Source organism: Equus caballus, chromosome 7, assembly GCF_041296265.1.
Source record: "Equus caballus isolate H_3958 breed thoroughbred chromosome 7, TB-T2T, whole genome shotgun sequence".
Classification (NCBI taxonomy): Eukaryota; Metazoa; Chordata; class Mammalia; order Perissodactyla; family Equidae; genus Equus; species Equus caballus.
Window position 1 is genome coordinate 21,482,080 of NC_091690.1, and position 25,710 is coordinate 21,507,789.

Genomic DNA, 25,710 nt, shown 5'->3' on the forward strand with positions numbered 1-25,710 from the left:
GTGCTTCATTATGACTGTGGTGAATGCCACCACTTGTCTGTAGCCACCACAAGCCCAGTGACCTCAGCTAAATGGTCCTGACTTCTTCCCCAGAGAGTCAGCATTTGGGTGGAGGGGAGTGGCTGGTGAGAGGAGGAGAGGACTATGCTATTTCCTCCAGAGCCCATCACTCTCTTGCTTCCTACTGTCTCAGCTGAATGACATTTGTACCAGCTGCTCCCAAAGGGAGTCACTTTGGTGAAATGTCACCAGCTTCAGCACGAACGATCCTTTTCCATCCTTCATTTCTCTCCCTGCCACCTCCCTTCCTTTCCTCAAGTGCCTTTTTTCCTTCGAAAGGACATCGCCTTGAAATTCAAGTGCAGGAAAAAGTAATTACATTTTTTTCTTCAGGTCTGCCTCTCAAAAAACCTCCAAATCATCTCTGGCTGAAACACAGGGATTATTCCAGAGGGAAAACGTTATTAGTCGCAGCCTTGCCTGCTTCCCTCTCTGGGTCTCACCCACCGCTTACTTTTCTCCCATGCTGAGGGCAATATTGACAGCGTGGTTGATGGCTGCTGCCTCCCGCCCCTCTTTGCACCTTGAGAGCTGAGGACCCTCTCCCAGCAGAGGTCAAGCCTCTGGTTCAATGTCACACAAGTAGTAAGTGGTGGGCTTACCTGGATTCCCAGCCAGGGCTCTCTGACTCCAGAGCCATGCTAATAATAATTCTGCCATGTCATGGCAGAACCAAAAATTGGGGGACATCATCTGACAAATGATTTACTTTTTCTGGCTTATTGCTTTTTTCAAATTTTTAATATGAAAAGCCACTTGAAGTTACAAAAATGAAATCATATTTTGTTATAGACTTAATAAAATCATTATTGGAAAGAATAAATGATATGTGATTGGAATTATCCCAGGAAATCCAGCACTCAGAGTTGCTATTTGGTGGGAATTACACTTGACCTGGAGTTAAGAGTCCTAGATTCTTGTCCAGGTTTAGCCCTTAACTGGCTATGTGATATTGGTTAAGTTACTTCACCTCTCTTATTTTCTTAGTTGGTGAAGTGAGAGTTGGGTCAGATGAAGTCTCAGGATGTTTCTAGAACTAGTGTTCAATGACCTTGTTTTTCTAGGTAGAGACTACATTATTTGGACTGTCAGCAATATATAGATGAGATTCTAACTTTAGAAATGATTTTGCTCCTCTCCCATTTTGGGCAAATCTTGGCAACACCTGAATCCAGTCCTTTGTCGTCTGGGACCCTCTCTGTCCCCTGGGGAGTCTACTTTCTTTTTTGCCAGACTGAACCCTGGGAATTAATTTTTCTGATTTTTCCAGAAAAGTGATCTCTTGGACTTGCCTCCCTGCTTGCTGCTTTCCCTTCCCTCATGCTAGACTCCCACCGCCACCTCCTTCTCTCAACCTCCCTGGACTTCCATCCCCTCCCTTCCTGCTGCTTCCACGTCATGCCTCCCCCAGCATCGCTCACGCTCTCTTTTGTATTTCAGTCTCTCTCTGAGCTGGCTCCTTCTTCTTGACGTAAAATATAGGCTCGGATCTCCCTGTACTGAAAGGGACAAATAAACAGCCCCTGCCACAGAGGACAAAATCCTCTCCTCCCCTCCCATTGCTTCCTCTCTTCACTGCCCCCACCCTGTTTAAATTTTCCTGCCCTTTCCACACTTCTGAACTGTCCTTTAAAGATAACCAGCGATAGCCTATTCTTGAAACCCAACAACCATTTCTCCTCATTTTCCTTGACCTTTCTGTAGCATCTAGAGCTGTCACTTCTACCTTTCTGAAACACTCTTATTTGGCTTCAGTTGTCACTACGCTACCCAACTCTGTCTCCTTCAGTTTGGGAGGTTCTGACTTTGACTCATTTTCTACTTTCTCAGAGATGGCATCTAATTTCATGGCTTCCACTAAATCTCTGAGATTTTGACACCAAATTTCTAACTGCCACATGGACATCTTCACTTGAGTATCCCTTTGTCACCTTACTCAATTATTTTTAGTGGAACTTATCCTTGGTCAAAAGTCTGCTTCCCATCCAGATTTCCCATAGCTGTCCATTTTCTGTCATTCAGTGAAGTGGGTTTGAAATCCAGTCAATGTCCCTCATTCCTCCTTGTCCCTGACCCACTCCTCGTTCATCCGTCACTGAGACTGCTCTATTTGTTCTTCCTAAAGTCTCTCAAATGTCTACCCTCCTTCTATTTCTGCACAAAGCATCTCTTAACTACTCTTTAATTTCTTGATTCTCCATCCCATCGTATTTTCCTCTATGCCAATAATCCTTCTAAAATGTCGCTTTGCACATTTCTCTGTATTCTTCTGCTTCCTGCCTTCCCAGTCACTAAACAAACTTTCAGAGCTTCCGGAATAACACTCAAACTCTCAGGTTGATGTTTAAAGGCACCCAAAATTTGCTCCTAATTTATTCTACTCTTACCTCCCATGTATATTCTTCTTCTTAGATAAACAGTGCAGGCTTTTCTCTGCCTCTTTGTGTATCTAGAGCTTATGTCTTCAATCCCATGTGCTTGGGCAAGTAAATGGGCCTCCGTGAGACTCAGTTTCCTCATCTATAAAATGATGATAAGACTTCCTCTGATTTCCTCAGGAGGCTGTGAGGATAAAATTCACTTATTCAGCAAACATTCTTGGAGAGGTACTTGCGATTTTCTAAATATGTATGTGCCAGGTTCTGGGAATTTGCAAAGATAAATAAGTTATAGCCCTCCCTTTGTAACCACGGGCCCTCCAGGACCAGTTCAACTGATTCTATCTCTTATCAGTAGAGTGATTAAGAATCGCCTTTCAGAACATCTGCAAAGTCAGGTAGCCAGGGCACGTGCAAAAGAAGAAATTGTGGCCTGAAATGATTACAGAACCAAAGATCCTCCTTCCCACGGAACCCATGACCGGGACACGACAAGAACTTGAAAGTTGGACTCTTATCTGAAGTGAAGGGTCCCTCATTCAGGAAGATCCAGTGTTAAAATTCCTTCCCCACCTCATCAAAAATGTTTAGAACCCCATCGTAAATGTTTAGAACTCTGCCATAAATATTTAAAACCTTACCATAAATGCTTGAAGCCCACCAGTCAAAACCTGTTCCACCCGTCTTTCGTGTGCCAGCCTGTTCTCCTTAACCTCTTAAATTTTGCCCCAAATCCTGAATCGGGACGAAAGATCTGAGGGCACACGTCCCCGTCTCCATGCAGATTGATCTCACAGAATAAAGCTGATCTCCTTTCCCAAAGGCTGGTGCCATACTTAATTGGCTTGGTTAATGTGCATGAACGGAGAACCCCAATTTTGTGTGGTAACACCTTGAGTTGCTCAGGTAACTGGGGAAACACATACTTAAAAGCCCGCAGCATCAGTAGGTGGGATGAGCAAGAATTGGCTGAGCTGGCTGCACACTGCCCAGCCTGGCCCTGCTTCCCTGACCCAGACCTTCTCAGGGCTCTTCTAAGTCACTGCCAGCAATGACTACCTCTCCTCTTCCCATTCCCTCAGGGCCCAGCTCTCCCTAATGTGAAAATGAGTGATAATGGATGCTAATTTAATGTGTTACTTCTTCCAGGTGACATATTTACATTTTAATAGGAGACAATTCAATGGAGGATATTTTAAGTCCTATGGCAGGTGGGTGGGGACATAGTTTGAGTTAGGGAGGATTTGGGGGGCCTCCAATCACACTATGTTGGCACTCATTGATTCTGCTCATGGGGATGGCTCCACTCCAGAGTTCAGAGATGGGGATCCCTCCCTGGTCTGTGCCAACTCCCCACGCTATCCGAGTACTCTGGAGTGTGGGAGTCTCAGTGCAATGACTGATGAGACATCTGTTCCATGATGGCCTATTACCAACAATTCATTACTGCAAAATGGACTTACCCTCATTAGCCCAGGAGCTCTGAGTTTAATGTGGCATTCTGCAATCTCACAGATTCTGCTGCACACATTGAAGGCGTGCATCACATTTTATAGAGCCAGGAAACCTGAACTTCAGAAACAATGGAGATTTAGCATGCCTCCTGAATTAGTTGACATATTTACTCTTCATGAATAAGGCTGTTTTGTAGACAAACACTGTAGCTTACAGCCTCATTATTAGAAATTAGTTCGCCCCACTGCTCTGCCCAAGGACGCGATTCTCCTTGGGGAACAGTTTTGCTCTTATCATCCTGGTGCTTGCAGGAGGTGAACGGGTTTCTGAAGTCCTGGCCTGGGAAGGTTTCTCCTGGCGCGGTTCTGGGGAAGGGGCTGGGTGTGCAGTCTCCAGTCGGCCCTTCATCACGACTCACCTGTGTGAAATGTGCACACTGGGCCATTTTGGGAAGGTTTCTTTTTTCATTGTAATGCCTTCCAGCAAAACCATGGTCATATAGCCACAGTTTTTTGGGGAGTGAATTATCCAGAGCCAGTAATCAAATAATAATGTGCAACAGACACGGTGTCAATTTCATAAACTTTTGATATTATGGGCACTGCCGTTGATGCGTGAACTCCTTGCCTGGGCTCAGCTTATCCTCGGGAAATTACACAGCTTCTTGTCACACTCCCACAAAATGACCGTTCTTCCAGCCTTCTTTTTCTTCAAGGGCTCAGGGATCTCTACGGTACCTTCCAGCTAGAAATTTCCATGTTGCCATTTACCAAACTATCAATCAGAAATTGGGGGATTCTTTAAAACCCATTCCCCAAATTCCAGATGTCCTGCCTTATTGGCGGTGGTGATGGTAGACAGAGGAGGATAACATTTTGGGGCCAAATTATGGTCAATTACTTAATTTTTTCACTTAGGAGTTAAACTTGGTACATTCATTTTTTTTGCTCTGATATGTCTCATAAATGTATGGTAACCTGTCTCCCAGGCTAACAGATACTTATTCACTCAACCACCCATCCCTTTCACAAATATTTATTGAATGCTCATTATTTGCGAAGCACTGGGTTAGGTGCCGGGGCTGTGTTGGGCATGGGGTTCCCAAGAGAATGTTTAGTTTCAGCACAGACAGAAACCAATTAGATTCACCAAATACTTGTTGAGTATTTGCAGTGGATCAGGCCCTTGCGTTACAGGAAACCCAGACACTGCCTGAAAGGTACACCCGATGTCTCTGCAGGTCAGACTAAGAGACATGCTTTCATGCATCGTGTTCCTCCTCTCGCACAATCTGCTTCTTTCCTGCCCAGTGAAGGGGACTCTCATCTGGAGATGACATTGCCATTAGGATTCTTGTCTTAGATCCATGGAGATTTCCCGTGTGAATTGTATGGAAATAGGGAGACTGTCCTCATGTTTCAGTAGAACTTTCTTATCTACTGCCTCACCAGCATAAGCTTCTTTCCTCACCACCAACTTCTATTCCTTTCTCCGTTATCATACATGTCTTGAAGGAAAATTAAGAGTCCTATCTCATTTCCATTTACTCAGAAGAAGAGATTATGTGACTTGGGGCAAATTTCTATCCATTCATCAGTTGAGAACTTGTGGATTGTTTTTACTTTTTGACTACTATAAATAAGGCTGTTGTGAACATCCAGTGTTTTTGCTTTCGTGTGGACATACATTTTCCATTCTCTTGGGAATGAAACCTAGGAGTGGAATTGCTGAGTCATCCAGTAACTCTGTCTTTACCTTTCTGTAGAACTGCCAGACTGCTTTCCGCAGCAGCTGCACCATTTCACATTTCCACCAGCAACGTCTGAGGGTTCTATGTTTTCCGTATCCTCGGCAACACTTGCTATTACTTGTCTTTCTTAGCTTAGCCATCCTAGTGGGTGTGAAGTGGTATCTCATTGTGGTTTTACTCTGCATTTCCTTGATGACTAATGACATTGAGCATCTTTTCATTTGCTTATTGGCCATTTGTATATCTTCTCTGGAAAAATGTCTATTCAGATCCTTTGCCCATTTTTAAATTGAGTCATAAAGACTTTATATATTCTAGATACAAGTCCCTTATCAGACATATGATTTGCAAATATTTTCTCCCATTCTGTAGGTTGGATAAGTTTTTAAACTTCTCTGAGCTACAGTTTCCTCATTTGTAAACTTGAAAGAATAATGGTATCTACCTCTTAGGTTAGAATTAAGTGAAATAATAGATGACAGTGAAATAATAACACAGGGCCTGTAATACACAAAGCCCCAGTACATGTTGGCTATTTTACTGTATTTTTTTCCATTTCTTCCTCAGGTTAAGAGCCTTAGTTACATAATCTTGTTTTTTCCTGGAGGCCCCTGGTATATGAAATGCCACTGGAACCTTACTTTCAGGCAGAAATCTTCCAGTAAAGGGCAGGGTAACAACAAGAATCAGGGTCATAGTGGTTGCTCTTTCCTGAGGGTTCCTACTCGTCAGCCGTGCTTCTGGTGCTCTGCAAGCTGGGATGGGGTGGTGGATTCAGTGACACAGCTGCCACTGAACCTGGCCTGTTTCCTCTGGCTGGGACACAGAATACAGCTAGGTCAGCTGGGAGTCCAGGGCCAAAAGGGCAGTGGACCTTATGTAGCTCCTGTGGAAACAGGACTTGGCATGAAAAAGTCAGAGGCCAGAGGCCTGATGCTGTTCTGGCATGTTTTAAAATAGAACCTAAGAAAGTGGTACCCTTGAGAGTTGTCATCATCAGTTAGTGCTGGGAACTCTAAGAAAAGGAAAAACATGTTCCTGATAAGAGTTTTGCCATCACCCTTGGCCGATAAGCCATTGCTCAAACTGTGCAAGATACTTGCTAGGTGACCAGACTCAGTCCCCATTGTCATGATTATGATATTTGGAAAACAAATGCGCACAGGGTTTCAAGGCTAGAGAATGTTGCATATTTATTTGCAAGATGGTGTTAAACCAAAGCCAGGGCAGCATAGCAGCTTTCTAGCATCATTTTTCCCCCTCTGAAACCCTTAACTACTGAGGTTGAAGTTCTTACAAACCCTACAAAGTGAGAGTGTCCCACATCTTTGCTGGTCTTTCTTTCCCTCCTCTCTAGGTAAGTCTCTCCCGGCATTGAATATTTGGTCCTCATCTTGTGTAAGCCACGGGGCAAGGTGCTGAGTGAGATGAAAGGAGAAGACATGGGTCTTTGCCCTTAAAGGTATCATCATTTAGGAACCCTAGACAGCAAAGCCTGTGGCAAAAGGCTGCTAATATTTTATTGGAGAGTGAAAACTAAGGAAGTGGGTGAGGAAGAAGGGGGAACGAGGAAGGGAAGGAGGAAGATGAAACACAAGGGGTACTGACCAGGCTGGCCACTGCTTGAGACAAAGCACCAACAATTGCTTAGTCTCATGACACCATCTTCAGAGAGGCCCTTTGAGCTACTAAATCTAGGGACAGTTTGTCAAAGGGAGGGGCACAGAGAGGGGGTGCTTTTCCATCTCTTGTTCCCTTTCACCAAACTTTGCCCTGAGGACTTAACTAGTTTGTATGACATGGTCGTTCTGGGGCCATTGTGGAAGTCAGACCACACCATTGTGGGAGACTGGACTTGGCCACCCCAAGATATGTCTCTTTGGCACAAGGATTATTTTGGGCTGGTTACTTTTAAAAACTACAGACAGGAAAGAAACTTTGAAAAGCAGAGTTTACTTACCCTTTGTTAAGAAACATTTACCTTGTAAAGGAAATCTCCATCTGCAAAGGTTTCTCCCTTTCTGTACAGGAAGAAGGGGGGATGACCTTATCTCTAGAAACCCTTATCAATGCAGAAGGCAAAGACTTAAATCTGCATAATAACCTGATCCTTGTTCACTGTATGTGTCTGGTAATCTCCCATAACTGACTCCCCCAACCCCCAACATTCTCCTTTGTCTTTAGCTGAAGATGATATTTAAGGTGGTGGCTTCAGCCATTTTGGCGAGTTGCTCAGCTTGCCTGAGCCTCTCCCATATATACTTGTTATAAAGCTTTGTTTAATTTTCTCCTTTTATTCTGTCTCATGTGAATTTAATTTGTTCTCTGGCCAGAAGGACTCAAAGCTGGTAGAGGAAATGTCTTCCTCCCCTCCACCATGCACTATGATATGATGATTGTCTGAGTCTGGAAGAGGTGGCTGGGTGGTGATGGGTGGAGTTCGTATGGAATCAACAGCTGGTGTGGAGCAGGTGGCTAGGGGAGCAAGAGAGGTGGGCCAACAGGCTCTGAGGGGGCACATGGGAGAGGTTGATACAATTTAGGCCGGCACTGCTCAGCTCTGCTAATGCTCTCCTGTTATGTCCAGCCCCCATACTAGAATACGAGCCTCCAATTTTGTGAGAACAAGATACCCTCCCTCTTTGCCTGAGTGGGAAATACAAATTCAGTCACAAATTCTCCATCAAGGCTGTAACCAGCCCCTCTCTGTGAAAAGAGGACAAGTGAAAGAATCTACAGTTCCCACCTCTGTCACTTGTTTGAGAGCATAATTAATATTCATCACCCCACTCTCCGTCATTACTCATTCTAGATTTCTCTCACCTTCAGCTCAAAGTTCTAGGTTGCTTGCCTGGTGGATTGCCTAGTAGGCTTCTCCACTTTAATGTGCATTTGAATCACCTAGGGGTTGAGTTAAAATGTAGAATCGGATTCAGAGGTCTGGTGAGGGCCTGAGATTCTACCCTACAAGTGCTCAGGTCATGCTGATGCTGCCGGTCCATGGACACACTGGGTAGCAAAGACCGCCACTAAATTTATCCCTTCATTGCCCGTAGTTGCCATGTGCTTGCTAGACTGTAGTTGCTGCAATTGTCCCTTTATAGTATCTAACTGTCCCTTCCTTGGCTTTCGAAGGCCTTAGCCCTTCGGGGAGTTGTCACTGAGCTGGTGCCTTTGTTCATTCTGCCAGGCTTTCAGGCTGCTGCTTCTGGACAATGGGGAACGTGGTAAGATCTGTGAACCCCATGGTCATGCATCCATGTGTGTCTCCTTTGCTGAGGCAAAATGACCTTAGGACCCAGTGTGGTGACTGGGTGGGGGTTGGGTGGAGTCCATGCAGCGCTGGTCACTGTGGTGACAACAGAGGTGGAACAGTGCTAAAGGGCCCAAGACAGGTAAGATGCATAAGAAGTGTCTGATAGAGAGGGCTTATGCACCAGTTCAGCAAGCAAGATACAAACATCTAAAACACAAGGCAGAAGAGAGTTTGGATGTGGTCAAGGTGGAGGAGATGACCATGGCCTGGAGTAGATTTTCAGGAACAAGTATGGCTGGACCTGCTCTCAAAGGTCACATGGACATGAGAGTGGTGGAAAGAAAGAGGGAAAGTATTTCAGGTGGTCAAGACCAGCATAAACAAGGACCCCAATGTGGGAGTGCATGAGGTTTATTCAAGGACCAGAATGTGATATGTGTGTGCTGGGGGAGTAGCAATAATAATAGTAGTAATAATGATGATGATAATAATAATTTTAGTAGTAATAGGTAACCTTTATTGAGCACTTACTGTATGCCAGGCACCATTCTGCACTGTTACACTATTGCCTTATTTAATTCTCACAACTACTCTTAAGGAGGGAAAGCCAGGCTGGAGCTAGATTTTGGGGTACCTTGAATGACCACACAAGGAGCTGGGCCTTTGCTCTTGCCGCAGTGGAGTAGCTGTGGGCCCTGGGTAAGACCAACGCCTCACCAACCTTTATATTCTTAATTCCTTCTCTAGGACCTGGCATGTGGGAAACTTCCCATGACTTCATTGAATATTAAAAACAGCTATCCTTAATAAAGCACTCATTAAATTTCAGGCACTGTTTAAAGTGTTTGATGTGGAATAGATTATTTAATTCACATACAGTCCTATGAGGTAGGTACTATTAATATTCCCCTTTAACAGATGAGGAAGTTGAGGCACAGAGAAGTTGTTACTTATGCAAAGTAATAGAGCAAGAAAGGGCCTAAGCTGGGTTTTAGACCCCAGGCGATCTGACTTTAGAGTCCTCACATGTACTTCCTACACTACATGGCCTCTCAAAAGCCATTAGGGAGAAAGATTTGGAAACTATGTTGGAAATTAGGTGGTGGTGAAGGTTTTAAGGCTGGGTGAGCAGGAAGTCAGGTTGGCAGCTGTTTTAGGGGGTAAGAGGATATACTTCATTGGGTCATACATGGTCTCCCTATCTGTCTCCTTCAGAGAGAAGGCATATTCTCCAGGCCTCAAGTATCAGCGGATATGCAACTCTTCACATCAGTAGGTGGTTTTTGTGTATATGTTTTCTCCTTTTCCCCCACAGTGTATTTACACTCAAGATTGAGATAAACATCCATTTGCTTTAACACACATGAAAATATCTTAGCAACTTCCTGCAGCTTTGGCCTGTTGCTAAGCAGTGACCCTACTGTTACCATGGCAACATCATCCGAGACTCCAGAGTGCTGCTGGTACCAGCCTGCTGTTCCTGACATGATTTTAGGAAACCAGGTTAGCAGGGCCTCAGGAGCACATCCGCTCTCAGGAGACGCAGCCTTGCTCTTTCTCTTTGGTCCTATCACAAAGCCCCGTTTCTGCCTGAGGGAGGCTGCCTGGGGAGAGGGGCTCTCCAACGCCTGGCTGACAAGGCCTCTGGTCCGATCTGCTATGCTTCACCTCTCTGCTGTCTCCACATCACTCCACACAGGGAGCCCTGTGGAGTGGGTGTGTCCTGGATGGATGCCCGAGGAGACATAGCGAGCTATTTCTCCACTCTGTTACTGAGAAAGGCACATTTTAGTATCTCTGTCCAGCAGAGAGGAGCTCAGGTGCACCTTGGGGTATGGCCAGGCATGATAGGGGTGTCAGTCAGGGTCCCAGCAGGAAACAGAATCCAACTCAGAGGTTCAAGAGACTTCAATGAAGGGACTGCTTACAGAGGTGTGGGCGGGGCTAAGGTAACAGGTACAGACCATGATGCATTCAGCAATAACAGCGGACTCCATTACCACCATGAGCCTGAAGGGACAGGAGGAGAAAATAGTTTTATAGAAACAATTTTCTAGTTTTAAATCTGGAACCATGTTGGAGGAGCCACCAAGTAGTAGTGGCAGACAGGGTAGAAAGCAAACATTGCGAGAGAGACAGCCCTGAGGAGGAAGGAGGAGCGTGAGAGAAATGCCAGGAACTTCTCTTTTCTCATCCTTTGATCTCCTGCCAGGGCCTCCCATTGAGCAAACTTAACTGGAAACTAGGTAGCCCAGGTGTTTCAGTCTGTTAGGGCATCAGCCTCTGGGGCACAGAGCAGAGAACAGGAGAAGAATGGATTTGGTTGGCACATATAAATGACAAATGGTGGGGGAAATGGGGGAAAACAGACACTACTATGACTGGGTTAACTCTAATGGGCCCGGGCAGGCTAAGAGGACCATAACTCCAACTACATCCACCCATGGGGTAGGACAAGACCCAGACAGCAGGACCCGCGCAGATACTGGGAGGAAGCATGTTTAGCAGGTGGGCATGGCCTCTGGGATAACAGGTGGTCAACATCAGGAAGCCCAAAATATCGTTATCCTAAATGATCCTAACAGCACCCTCCCTGACCCACAGGCAAGGCTGAGAGAGTTTCATAAAAATTTTCCTGCCTCTGGATTGCAGGCCTGAAGAATATCCCTTCCACATCTCCTAAACATTTCCTCTTGCTGCCTCCACTTGGCATTCCATGGCTCTCAAACTGGTTGTCATTTCTCGGCCCACGTACTTGGGATTGATAAGGTTTAGACTAGGGCAGCATTGGCACTGCCTGGGAACTTGTTAGAAATGCATATTTGCGGGCCCTGCCTCAGATCTAGTCAATCAGGGATGTTTGGGGTGGGGCCCAACAATCATGTTTTAGCAACTCCCCCAGGTGATGCTGGTACACACTGAAGTTAGAGAACTACTGGTTTAGGCTGTGATTAGCTTGCAACCCTCCCTTTGCCCTGGATCCTTGCTGTGCCCTTGCCTCGCCAGGTCTGCCCCATTCTCATGTTCTGTCCCAGCTCAGAGAGCTCTCTCCATGGGTCAAAGCCTTGGGGACCCATTTGCCTGGAAAGAAAGTTTGGAGAGAGATAATCCAAGGGATTGTGGTGATGGGCAGTTCAGGTGGGTGGCTATAGGTAGTTGGGTGTTAGGGAAGCGGGTCCTGGCTGCAGAACTGGGGTTCAGAGGTAGAACACTAGCTCTGAGAGAATTCACAAGAGCAAGGGCAGCCCCAGAGGCCCTGATCCTAAGCAGATGAGCAAGTCAGGGGCTCTCGTACAGGGTGTTAGAGTTGGGGTGCTGATGGGAGGCAATTTTCCATGGGTCTTTCACATTTCTGCACATCTTGCAGGCAGGGCACTGGACTATCTTTTCAAGGATGTTTGTATTGTGAACAGCATGGAAGATAGAGATTGTGTCTCTTTCTGGAGCAAAGGGCAGTCATGCTTATTGCCTACTATAAAGATTTGAGTTTCCTAAGCTCAGGCTTACTATCCTGGAATACAACCCACTTTGTGTGCAGGTGCCATCTGGCTCTTTGCATGTTGCCCTGTGGATATCTGGGCTTGGGGAACTGGTGTAAAAATAGTGATACACTATTGTTGCTGCTGTAAGTAATAAACTGTCCCTTGTCTCTGACCCAGGAATATCATGTCTTCTACCAGCATCCGTGAAAATGCAGCAGGTTAACTTCTTACTTTACAAGTATTGTAAAATCTCGGACTCTTCACAGTTCTTGGCAGGCACAAAGTAGGTCTGGGCCTTGAGAAATTAGGGGCTGGATAGTGGTTGGACCAGCAGCAAAGATTGTTGGGCTTGGATTGAGGGACCTGGGCTCAGTCAAGGATAGTTTTAGGCTTGGGGCAGAGCTGAGCCTAAAGTGTAGGGGTCAAGGGGCCCCATTTGGAGGGAAAGAAGGGAGGAAGAGACTCAGAATCAAGACATCCCTATAGGCACCAAATAATTATCTCTAAAAGAAATACCTGAGACTTAATAAGTCATTTGGCCCCTAGATTCTCAACACTGCCTGCACATTTGAATCCTCTCAAGAGCTTTCAAAAAATACCAGTGCCTGGGCCCCATCCCTAGAGATTCTGATCTCATTGACTACAGAATGGGGGTTAGTTACCAGCTTATTAAGTTATCCTAATATGCAGCTAGATTTGAGAACCACTGATCCATCCCAACTATCTTCCTTGATCTGTGAAGAAACTGAGGCTGGGAGCATTGAAGTGACTTGATTGATGGTTTGTTCACTTTACATTTTACTGGGCTGAATTCCTGGATTCCCAGACTTTGTGCCTAGCTCAAGCCCTCAGAACCATGGATGTTGCTTAATGGGGCTTAGGACCTATTAGGATCTCAGCTCTAGCCAGAGTCTCACCTGCAACTTGACCAATAGAGGCTCTCTCTACAGAGTGCACTAACCCTGGGACCCAGAGGGAGAGTTTCAGCTTTATCTTCTCAAGTAGGAGTCTGGGTTGCTAAGCAACCAGACATTCTTAGGCAGTGTGCAGCTCTGTGGTAGTGCTTTGCATGTTAAAGTCCCTGAGGTGGTTTCTGGAGACCCTCAAGAGTTATAAGGGGCAGAACATAGGGGCTATGTGTGATGGTGCAGGGTCCATCCCATCTTTCCCCCACCACTGCTCCCCCCCGCCTTGCCTTACCTGTTCCGCATCAGACAAAGATTCTGGTGCCTCGCAAGGTTTGGCATTATGAAAGCCAGGGCTTTGTTTCTTTTGCCTGGTGGCCAGGAGGAGCTTATCTTGAGAGGGCTTAGAGCCTGAAGGCCCCTTTAAATTTTTTTTTATTTAGAAATAATTTCAAACTTACAGAAAAGTTACAGGAATAAGAACAGCACAAAGTAAACCCAGATTTCTCTATTTTTAACATATAGTCCATTTGCTTTATTATTTGTCATCTCTCTCTCTGTTTCTTTGTCTCTCTCTGTATGTGTGTATGTAATATTTTTCTTAACCATATGAAAATAAGCTGGACACATCATGGCCCTTTACCCCAAAATATTTCAGTATGTATTTCCCCAAAATAGGAGTATTTGCTTTCTCTTACAGAACCACAGGATACTTATCAACTTTGGTAAGTTTAACAGTAATACGGTATCTTTATCTAATTCACTGTCTGTATTCCAATTTTGTCACTTCACCCAATGGTGACCTTCAGAGCATTTTTTTCCCTTCCAGTGCAGGACCCAATCTAGGATAATGTATTACATTTTATTGTCTTGTCCTTTGAGTCTCCTTTAATCTGGAACATTTCCACAGCCTTTCTTTGTCTTTTATAATATTGACATTTTTGAGTATAGAACCTCTCTTCCCACCTTACTTTAAAGAATGTTTCTCATTCTTTGGGTTTACTTCATGCTCCCTCATCATTGGATTTGGACTACGCTTTCCAGGCCAGAACAATCCTTCAGATGCTGTGTCCTTCTCAGAGTGTCACAGGTGGAGTCATACAATATCCATCTGCCCCTTCTTAATTTTCATCAACTGGGCAAAGGGTTGTTCAATTTCTTCATTGTATAGTTACTATTTTATCCTCTGTAACTAATAAGTAATCTGTGGGGAAACCTTTTAAGTCCATCCAGAATTTCCCCCCAGATTTAGCATCCTATTGATAATTATTGCCTGTACTAATCTTTACTCTGATGGTTTCAAAATGATGATTTCCCAACTTTAGCCCTCTGAGGCTCTTTCCCCAAAAGACCGTGAAAGGGTCTTCCTGGCAAGATTCACTTCTGACCGTGAGAAGCAATTCAAGGTGGCTGAAAAGTCTTGCCTGTTGCTCCATCTCCAGGAGGGGCTGTGCACACTGCCTACCCCTGAAGTTTCTCTCCGCTCCAAGCGCGCTGCACTTCCTGATTTGAGTTTTAAACCTCTGGTGTAAGACCTATGTTTAAATCTTTATCTTATTGAGGGTTACAAGCAGTCATTTCATCTTGTAATCAGTGGCATTAGCCAACTGGATTTTGAGGACTATTAATGCATGTATTTATTCATTCAGACAGTTAAGGATTTGAGTGCCTATAATTTTCATGCATTGTCCTAGGTCCTGGGGGAAAGTGATAAATAGGACAGGCGCAGAGCCTATCATTAAGAAGCTTAAAGTCTAGTAGGGAAGACTGACGTTGTGCAGATAATTAATAGTATACTACATTTTATCGAAGGGGCAAGTATAGGGTGCCTTATGAGCACGCATCAGCAGAAGCTAACCTAATCTGGGGTCAGGGGAAGACCTTCCTGAGGAAATGAAATTAACATTGAGTCTGAATGATCTTGGCAGACAGTAGATGTGATGGGAGCAGCAACTGCAAACTCTCAGAAGTGAGAGTGGGGGGGTCTACTCCCATCTATGTGGCTGAGTGTGGGGGCAAGTGGCTCATGATGAGACAGAACGGGTAGGATCTAAATTGTGGAAAGCCATTTGAGACTTGAAAAGTATTTTGGTTTTCATCCTAAGAGCCTAGGGAAGTCTCTGAAGGATTTTAAACAGAGGAGCGATAACATCTTATTTGTAAATTAAAAATATCACTCTGGCTGGCATGTGGGAAATGGATATGAATGGGTGGAGACAGAAGGAAGCCAGAGGGAAGTCGGGAGATCAGTTAGGAGGCTGGGGGGAGTCCAGGTGGAAGGCGATGGTGCCCTGACTAGGGTGGCAGCGAAAGGGATGGGGGAGGTTTCGAATTCCTGTGATTTCCCTTATCTCAATCTCAATAGGGATCATGGATGCTGTATGAAGCTTAAAGTCCTCAGAACCACAGCCACTCTGTTTAGCCACTAGTCAGAGCCCCTTAGAGGAACCTAGCTCTCAGCCTAGCTGGGAGACACATATAGAGTTCCTAAGAAAGAAGCTTACTGATATTTACTGAAAGTAGCCAATCATAGACCAGGATCTTGCTCGTAGTTAATGAATTAGGTTTGCTGGGTAATTTCTCACTTGCTCCTTTCTATTTTTACAAAAGGAGGTGATCCTATTACTAAATATTCCACAGTTTAATTTGATTTGCGTGACAATTTGCACTTTAGTAGTGTTATGGACGTGGCCATTTTTGGCTCGCAGACAATACAGAATTATAGTGGAATTTCCTCCCCCAACCCAGCATTCTTTGCTTTGACTGCAGTTTTTATGGCACATGATACTTCCCCATTAACTTTTATTAGATCCATAATTTTTTTTATTAACATTGAGTAATAACTGTTTTCAACGGCATCACTCTTCCGCAGAGTCCTTGATTTGTAGTCCATGATAACAGTTGCTAAATTGAAGTTTTTTCTGCCAGCATTTCACCCACAGTAAATCCAACCATTCAACCTCATCTTGCTTAAAAAGCCATGAAATTCCCGGACATTATCAGAAAAATGACCACAGTCAAAGCTTTAAATGGAGATGGAAATTGAGCTCTGGCCCATTTGAATCAAGATGTTTCCTAGTTATGGGCTGGGAGTGGTAACTTTCAACCCCAAGTTAGAACTGTCATCTCTGTGGGATTTCTTCTATTAGGGAGACTGTTGGTTGAAACACAGTTCTAGATTGGGACTGTGTCAGATGGAAGCTAACAGAATATTCTAACAGTAGCAATAATGGTTCCTTTTCTTCCCATATGTTGAGGATGAAATGAGCTTCAGCTGGAAACCTTCCCAGAGCCGAGTGAGAAGAGGTATGAGACTAGCTGCTCTCAGGGATGCGTTGTCAATTCAAACATCTCTTACCTTGAGTTTCCAGTGAAGTTTCTCTTATTTAAAAGCGCATGGCCTTACTGTACCTAGTGTTGGTTCAGTTCAATTCAATCCAATTCAATTCAGTTTGATAGAAGATTCTTAATATTTCTTATATGTGTCAAGCAGGATGCCTATATTTGGATTGGTTAGGCTGCAAGTGACTAAACCCCCAAATTTTGCTCATGTAAAAGTAATACAGAGATAGACAGTCCAGGGCTCACTGGGCAGGCCACAAAGTGATTGAGAACCTAGGCCGATATCTTAATGTTCTCTGGTCCTCAGCATGTGACTTTTTTTTTTTTTTAATTTTACTTTTCCTTTTTCTTCCCAAAGCCCCCTGGTACATAGTTGTATATTTTTAGTCGTGCGTCCTTCTAGTTGTGGCATGTGGGATGCTGCCTCAGCATGGCTTGATGAGCAGTTCCACGTCCGCACCCAGGATCTGAACTGGTGAAACCCTGGGCTGCTGAAGCAGAGTGTGTGAACTTAACCACTCAGCCACAGGGCTGGCCCAGCATGTGACTTTTAACTCATAGTTCATTATGGCCGCAGGAGACCCAGCCATCTTATCTGTAATCTAGTAGAAAAAAGGAAGAAGGGAAGAAGGTCATGCCCCCTTCCTTTAAGGGTATTTCTAGGAAGTTGCATGCGACCCTACCACTTAAATCCCATTGGTAGAATTTAGTCATATGATTACACCCAACTGCAAGGGAGGCTGGAAAATGTTATTATTTCAGGTACCTTGTGCACAGCTAAAATTTGGAGGTTTTATTACTGAGGAAGAATGGAAGAATGCATATTGGGGGACATCAAATAGGCTCTAAGGAAAGACATGCAAGCTATTTTATCTAGATTTCTTTTAAGGGTTCCCCAATTGTTCTTGAAGTATTCAGGAAATACATTTTAAAAACAGATGCTACCTATCCTTGGAAAACTTAAGTTTAAAATCTAAAGACTAGGGGCTGAGAGGAGGGGATGCTTTTGGTGTATATGTAGCTGGTGACTTTTAGAAATACCCAGAAGCTTCAAACAATCATCCATCTATCCATCCATCAGGTCAACACATTTATTGAGTATCTGCTATATGCCAGACACTGTGTTCATAGCTGAGGAAATGGATATGAATAAGACAGTCATTATACTCCAGGAACTCATGATTTGGCAGAGGAAAATGATAGGTAGATTAGTAATTTTGGGTGATAAATGCTGTAAAGCAATAATCATTCATTTGTTTTTTCATCCAACAAATGCTTATTGAATACCTACTATGTACTGGGTGTGCTTCTAGACATTGAGGATACAAAAACGAAAAGTCAAGTTCTCTATCAGAAAAATTGAAATGCAGAGTGATAAAAGGGTCTAACGGAGGTATGGATAGGTACAGGAGAGCACGTAGAGGAAAGCTTAATTCTGCCTGGATGAGTCGGAAGATGCTTCCTGGAGGAGCTAACTCTTGAGCTGAAACATGAAGGCAGAGTAGAACTTCTCCAGTACAATCTTGGGAACCCTTCTTCTGCCCATTAAGCATTGAGGGAATTAACCTCCTTTCCTTTTATGCTCATACATAATTCAATATGTCATGGGTGGCTGGTATTTGCCAATAACCTACACTGAAGACTTTTGAATAATTCTCTCTGCTACACAATTGGGTGCACAAAGGCATTTACTTGGTAATATTTCTTGTGTGGGTGGGTAACAGGAGATGTTTACGATTTTCCTTGGTTTTAAGCAGAGTTGTGATGGCAATATTTTAAACCCATCTTGGGGCTGGAGGGCCTGACAAATGCATTTCCACCATGGCAAGGAACTGGAAACCAGAAGTGATTGCGTCTCAAATGAAATGAAGAGTCTGACAAAATACATCCTATCAGTAGAGTGGAATTAGATATCTGTCAAAATGCATTTGTCCTCTAAATAACCATCCATATGTTTTATGTTTCGGTATAAATAGACATTCATCAGTTTATCACAATTGCGCTGTCAGAGACCCAGCAATTCGAAACAGAATTTTAAAGCTCCTTTTACAGCTATAACCCAGGAAGACTTTTAGGGGGTTGTTTTTCTTGTTTCTTATTTCTTCTCTTTTCTTCTTTTGATTTCTTTTGGCTCCCTTCAGAGCCCACAGTTCATTACTAAAGAGAAGTGAAACATCTATTTAAAATCAATACAATAATACTATGTTCCAAAGCATTAATTCCTGCCTGCAATCAGCTCCTTGTGGAGAGTGTTGTTTGCTTCCTCAGGCTGCCTTCTTTAGGTGTGGCCTGGGCTGGGGGGATGCTGGCTGTGGGACCATGAGGTGCCTGAGGTGTGAGCTCCCTCTGGCCCCCTAGTCTCCTTACTGCTGAGGAGTGTGGCCTTGGGTCACCCCAAGACGGGGAATGGGTGGGGAGGCTCACTGTGAACTCTCCCACCCTCATCTCAGCCACTGTCCTTCCTAATTGATCTGGGTGGTGGGCTAAGAAAGTTCTAGGGGGAGAACCAGAGGACTGGTGTGTCTGCGAGCCTCAGCGGTGGGCATTTCAGTCTAATTGTTTCTGAGCAGGGAACTGGCTGCTAAAACAATTGGTATCTTTTCAAATATTCTGTCCGATGAAGAAAGTAATATGGTAACTTTGCAGACAAAAGCACATTTTGACCAAAGCCCAAAGCTATACATTTAAATAAACTCTAGAATTAATGCTGTGATTAGCATTAATGTTTGTCAAGGTCATAAATTCATTATAAAAAAAATGGTTTAAGACTCAAGCCAGCCAAAGCTGCCCTGGAGGAAAGAAGAACAATGTGAAATTTAAATCAGGTGTTCACGATGGGCATATTGCAGTCCCAATGCCGGGCAGGTTGCCAGCCTCCTCTCTTGGTCCCTCCTCCTCTCAGGAGGTCAGCTGCCCGAGCCTCTGTTACTTGGTGATCTAGAGCTCTACTCTCAAGCCCTGCGGGAGGCAGGGTGGAAGAATGGGATGTAGGTAGGAGACAGTAAGGAAAATCACATCTAGAATCTCAAAGAGCTCATGTTTCAGACCCAGGTTCCAAGGGGTAGAAGAAGAGAGACAAATGGGCCAGAGAATGGATGGAAGGAAACATCACTTTAATTGTCTACACAGGACTCCCTGGGTCCTGGTTTTACACACTTCATTCCACCTCCACTCTCTGTGTTTGCCTGCCCCCATCCCAGCACACCTGGTGACATTAGTCAGAGCAAAGTTCCCACTAGGACTGATCTCAGTGCTTCAGACTCCATCAGCTCACTGTGAAAAATTCATTCCTATTCTTAGGGGCCCAAATATACAAAATTCCTTTATGATATTTATAGCACATCACCATTAGCATTTACTCATAGAGTATCGTATCGTTATCTTGGGGGTATCTGGATGTCTGGTAGGACAATACATGTTTTGAAGGAAAGTGTTGGGCTTTTCAACTTTACAAGCCAAGCCCCTAGCAGAGTGCCTGCTTGGGATGTTTTGACTCTACTATTTTGACCCCACAGTAATGGTACATTGTTAGATGTCCACATAATGTGTTTTGACACCATCAATCAAATTGAGAGCTGTCAATACCACTGTGTGATGAGCAGTTTGTTCTTGGCTTTTTCAGTGGATTGGAGAAATAGTATCCATCTTTCAAAGTGTTCAGAAGGATGCCAAAGAATTGGCTTCAAAATCTAACAGACCAATCTTGGACCGCAGGGTGAGCCTGGAATATTTTAGGAAGAATGTTTACAATTTTCTCATGGATTAGCTATAAAACATTGTAGCCAAGCCATATGAATATCTGGGGCTGGATTAATCAACACAAAATAAAACTGACAGCAACTAAAACCACACATGGTTTATTGGTAGGGATCTACATGGTTCAATTTAGATGTGCAAAATAAGATTCAAAAAAACTGGGCTTGTTGAAAATGGTGGCAAAGGAAACTTCCTAACGGCAGAAATAATAATTAATCAATGTTTGATATGGACACAACTTGATCAATGAATCAAATATTTGTTTAAAAAGTTACATAGAAAATACTTCTGATAAAAATTAATTTTATTAAAAGGAAATAGATATGGAAAAATAAAAATGGTTTATGGTGACAGTGTATAAAAGTGACTGAGGATTTAAATCAACTCAGTGGAGTTCATAAGGGAAAAGAGTTGCTCCCTAAAGGAAGTACATCAGTGTTGATGTAATTCTGAGTAAAATGCATGTATTAATAAACATGGAGAAAAATGTCTCTGGAGTCAGGGATAAAACTATCAGTCAAAAGATAAGGTAAAAACAGTGAAGTCCAAACATTCTGTATTTTTCCTGGCATTCACTCAATAGAAGCGGAAGCAAGCACTTTCTTTACTTCAAAACACATACTTTAAAAAATTGCTCCTTTTTTTCTTTTTTCTTTTATGTCATTCTCTTTATTTTTTTAAATTTATTTTAATTTATTTATTTTTTGAGGAAGATTAGCCCTGAGCTAACTGCTGCCAATCCTCCTCTTTTTGCTGAGGAAGACTGGGCCTGAGCTAACATCCATGCCCATCTTCCTCTACTTTATATGTGGGACGCCTACCACAGCATGGCTTGACAAGCAGTGTGCAGGTCTGCAGCCGGGATCTGAACCGGTGAACCCCAGGCCACCAAAGTGGAATGTGTAAACTTAACCACTGCGCCACCAGGCCAGCCCCTCATTCTCTTTCTTTTTCAAAAAAATTGAATAGGTAATACAAATAGTACAAAGGTATGTGGGCAAAGTCATTCTCCTTCCCACTTCTGACCCCACAGTCCCCAAAGGTTGTTTACCAATTTGTTGTCTTTCTAGAATTATCCATATCAGTGTTTTTCAAATTTTTTTGTCTACAACCCAGAGTAAGACATACACTTCCCATCATGACCCACTATGCAGTTATAGAACTGTAACAAAGTTGCACAAAATAATTTTTACCTTTCCCATATATGATAAGGAAAAACATAAATTTAATATCAAATATGATTTCATCAATATTTAAATAAAACATACAAAAATCCCAGAATAAAAAATGCAAGCATTAAAGAATATTGGTGGCAATCCACTAAATTGAGTTTGCAACCTACAAATGGTTGCCACCCAATTTAAAAAAAAACTGATCTACTGTATATATAAGTCTTTATATACATACTCCACTTTTAAAAAAAATTGTAGAATATTATACAAACTGTTCTGCACTTTGCCTTTGTGCCTGACATTTTGGAGGCTGTTCTGTATTAGTACATATAGGTCTGCCTGTTCTTCTTAACGGCTACATTGTATTTCACTGTATGGATATACCAGTATTTTCATAATCAGTTTCCCATTGATGCACATTTAGATTTTTCTTTCTTTTGCTACCATAAATAGTACTGCAGAGAACATTCTTGTGTATCCTATCTATCAGACACATTTTTAGAAGTGGAATTTAAAATTTTGATAGATACTGCCAGATTGCCCTCCAAAGAGGTTACACTGTTTGGAACTCCCGAAAATAGTGCCTCAGAGTGTCTGCTTTCCCAATCAATGCGTTATCAAGCTTCTTGCTCTATGCCTATCTAGTAGGCAAAAAAATGAAATCTCATTGTGATTTTAATTTGCATTTCTTTTAATATAAGTGACACTGAATATCCTCTCACACAATAAAAAGCCAGTTGTATTTTTTGTCTGTAACGATGTTTTTCATAATTTTTTTTCCTATTGGTTGTTTGGCTTTTTCCAATTGATATCTTTAGAACTCTTTATGTGGAAACTAATTCTTTGTCATGTTTTTGCAATACTTTTTCTTTCTTTCTTTATTGCTTGCTTTTTGACTTGGCTTATGGTATTTTTGTCATGTAGACATTTTAAATTTCATGCAGTCAGATTTATCCATTTTTTAAATATGTTCCAAGTAGTGCTATGCTTAAAGAAATCCTTTATCAAATTATGTAAATCAAATTATGTAAAAAAAAATGGGTCTTGAGTTTCCTTTTAGTAGTCTTATGCCTTCAGTTTTTACATTTAAATATTTTATCCATCTGGAATTTATTTTGGTACAAAGAAATGAGGAAAGGATTCATTCTTTTTTTGGGTGGCCTAGCCAGTTATCCCAAACCATTTATTGAATAATATATATTTTTCCCATTGTGTTGTAAAGCTATCTCTACATAAACCAAATTTTTGCATATATTTGAGTCTACTTTTGTTTTTCTCTTTTTTTTTTGAGGAAGATTAGCTCTGAGCTAACATCTGCTGCCAATCCTCCTCTTTTTGCTACATCCATGCCCATCCTCCTCTACTTTACATGTGGGACGCCTACCACAGCATGGCTTGCCAAGCGGTGCCATGTCCGCACCTGGGATCCGAACCTGCGAACTCTGGGCCACCGAATCGGAACGTGCACACTTAACCGCTGCGCCACTGGGCTGGCCCCTACTTCTGGTTTTTCTATTTGCTTCCATTCTTCTGGCGGTTAATTGTTGAGCCAGTACAAGACTATTTTAATTACTATGACTTTACGATATATTTTAATATCTGGTAGGGCTAACATTTCCCCCACAGTCCTTCTTCATCAGACATACTGTGGTGTTTTTACATTTCATTTTTCGATAGAGGGATTTCAGAGTCCCTCTGAGGAGTCTACGCTCCCTCTGCCTCTCCCCACAGTTGTTTTCTTTTGGTGTTGATCATGCTAAATTTATAGATTAATGCAGGAAGACAGACATCTTTGTAAGAAATTTTTCTATTCAAGAAAAGGGAATATGTTTCTATTTATTTAAATCTTTTATTTTGCATTAGACAATTATTTAAAGTTTACTTCATATCGATCTTACATATTGCTTAAGTTTTTTCTAGATATTTTTTCCATTGGATTACAATTCTAAATGATATTTTTTCTTCCATTATATTTTCTGGCTGGTAGTTGTTTTTGGAAAAGCTATTGATTGTTGTAATATTAATTTTGTAAATAGTGATCTCAATCTTATTGTTTGGGGTACTTTTTAAATTGGTTCTCTTTAGTTTTCCTGATATACAATCATAATATCTGCAAATAATAATAATTTCCCTCCTCTGTCTAATTTTTATCTTGTTTCCTGTGGTTTCAGAGGGGCACAAAAATTACGCAGTCTTATTACAAAATGTTCTTCCAGCCTGACTTGCAGGACAGTCAGGCGTCCGTGCCTAGTAAGAGGCAGAATGAAGGAGTGACCAGCAAGTCTTCCGGCTTCAAATTGCTGGATTCACATCTCACCATTTATCAGCTGTGTGACCTTGGATAAATTACTTTAACTTTCTGTGGCTCAGTTTCTCATCTACAGAATAAAAGGATCCACCTCATATGGTGGTTTGAGGACTAAATGAGTCAGTACACATAAAACTGCGTAGTACTGTTGTTGGTATATGCAAAGCTGGAAAGCATTAAAAAATGTCACTTAATGTTATCATTAGAGTCAATGGTCATGGACACTTCTAGCAGGGCTTACCTCTACAAAAATCTGTAATATATTTACCAGATCTTTTAAACATTTGAGAACCAACCTCCAAACTCTTCAGCCTTTTTCCTTAATTAAAACTAGTACTCTACAAAGAATCTAAGTCTGATAAATTTATTTACATTAAAGCATACTTGACTGTCAGGTCTTAAAGTAGAATCCTTTTTTCCATAGGGACTTTTCTTTTTTTAAAAAAATTATTTTATTGAGGTTGTATTGACTTAGAACACTGTATAAATTTCAGGTGTATATCACTATATTTCAGTTTCTGCATGGAATGTGTTGTGTCCACCACCAATAGTCTGGTTTTAATCTATCACCACACAAATGTGCTCCATTATCCCTTTCACCCTCCCGCCACTCCCTTCCCCTCTGGTAACCACTAATCTGTTCTCTTTATCTATGTGTTTGTTTATCTTCCACATATCAGTTAAATTACATGGTATTTGTTTTCTCTGACTTATTTCACTTACCATAATACCCTCAAGATCCATCCATGTTGTCACAAATGGCATGATTTTGTCTTTTTTATGGCCGAGTACTATTCCATTGTATGTCTATTCCACATTTTCTTTAATCCATTCATCTGTTGACGGACACTTGGGTTGCTTCCCGCATCTTGATAATTGCGAATAATGCTGCAATGAACATAGGGGTGCACACGTATTTTTGAATTATTGATTATTTCATGTTCTTTCAATAAATACCCAGTAGTGGAATAGCTGGATCATATGGCATTTCTATTTTTAATTTTTTGAGAAATCTCCATACTGTTTTTCATAGTGGCTGCACCAGTTTGCATTCCCACCAGTAGTGTATGAGAGTTCCCTTTTCTCCACATCATGGGGACTTGTCTTTTGACTGGAGGCAGAACCTAGAAAAAATGAAGCAGCCCCAGAAGGACCACCTATCAGGCAAAAGCAGTTGAGATCAGAGAGTTTGATGGGAATTCTTTAACTCAACAGCTGTTAATGATCAGGTACAAGAAATGACACAAAGATAAATAAGACCATTCCCTTCCATTTAGAAACACACAGTCAAAAATGCGAGATAGATGCTCATACAACTAACTAGAATTTGTTTTGTAGGTGTCTCAGTTTGTCTAGACATTTTTGGAGGACCTGCTAAACAGACCATCAGGAATCTCTCTGAGGCACAGACGAGGCTGGGGAACTCGCCCTGAGGCATGATTTGAAGTGTGACAACCTGATCCCAGGTAGGAGGTGGGGGATAAGATTGTCTGTCACTCAACAACTACAGCTACCATTTACTGAGTTCTTGTTATGGACCAGACACTGTAGATATGTCAGTATTATCTCCTTGAATCCTCTCCACAACTCTCAAAGGAATGCATTATAGGCTTCATTTCACAGATAAGAAAACAGAGTTTCAATGAGATGAAGTGCTTGCCCAAGGCTCACCAAGTAGTCAATGGCAGAACCAGGATTTGAACTGCTGTCTGTCTGTCTGTCTGCTGCTATCACCACTATGCTTTATTCCGATTGTCCTCTGACTTAGCTCACATGGGCTTTTGCCAGAGTTCTAAGTATGCGGGCTCCACTGGTGAGGGAGTAAAAACTGGAAGAGTTCATCAGC

The 25,710-nt window shown here is 42.5% G+C and overlaps 1 long non-coding RNA gene across 2 annotated transcripts in view; it reads left to right on the top strand.

The window, feature by feature from the left end:
• LOC138924973 (uncharacterized) overlaps positions 1 to 25,710 on the top strand; it is a 76,651-nt gene that overhangs the window by 10,821 nt on the left and 40,120 nt on the right. For both annotated transcript variants that reach the window (XR_011440464.1, XR_011440465.1), the window contains exon 2: positions 25,203 to 25,330. This is a non-coding gene — a long non-coding RNA (uncharacterized lncRNA). The remainder of the gene's footprint in view (positions 1 to 25,202; positions 25,331 to 25,710) is intronic.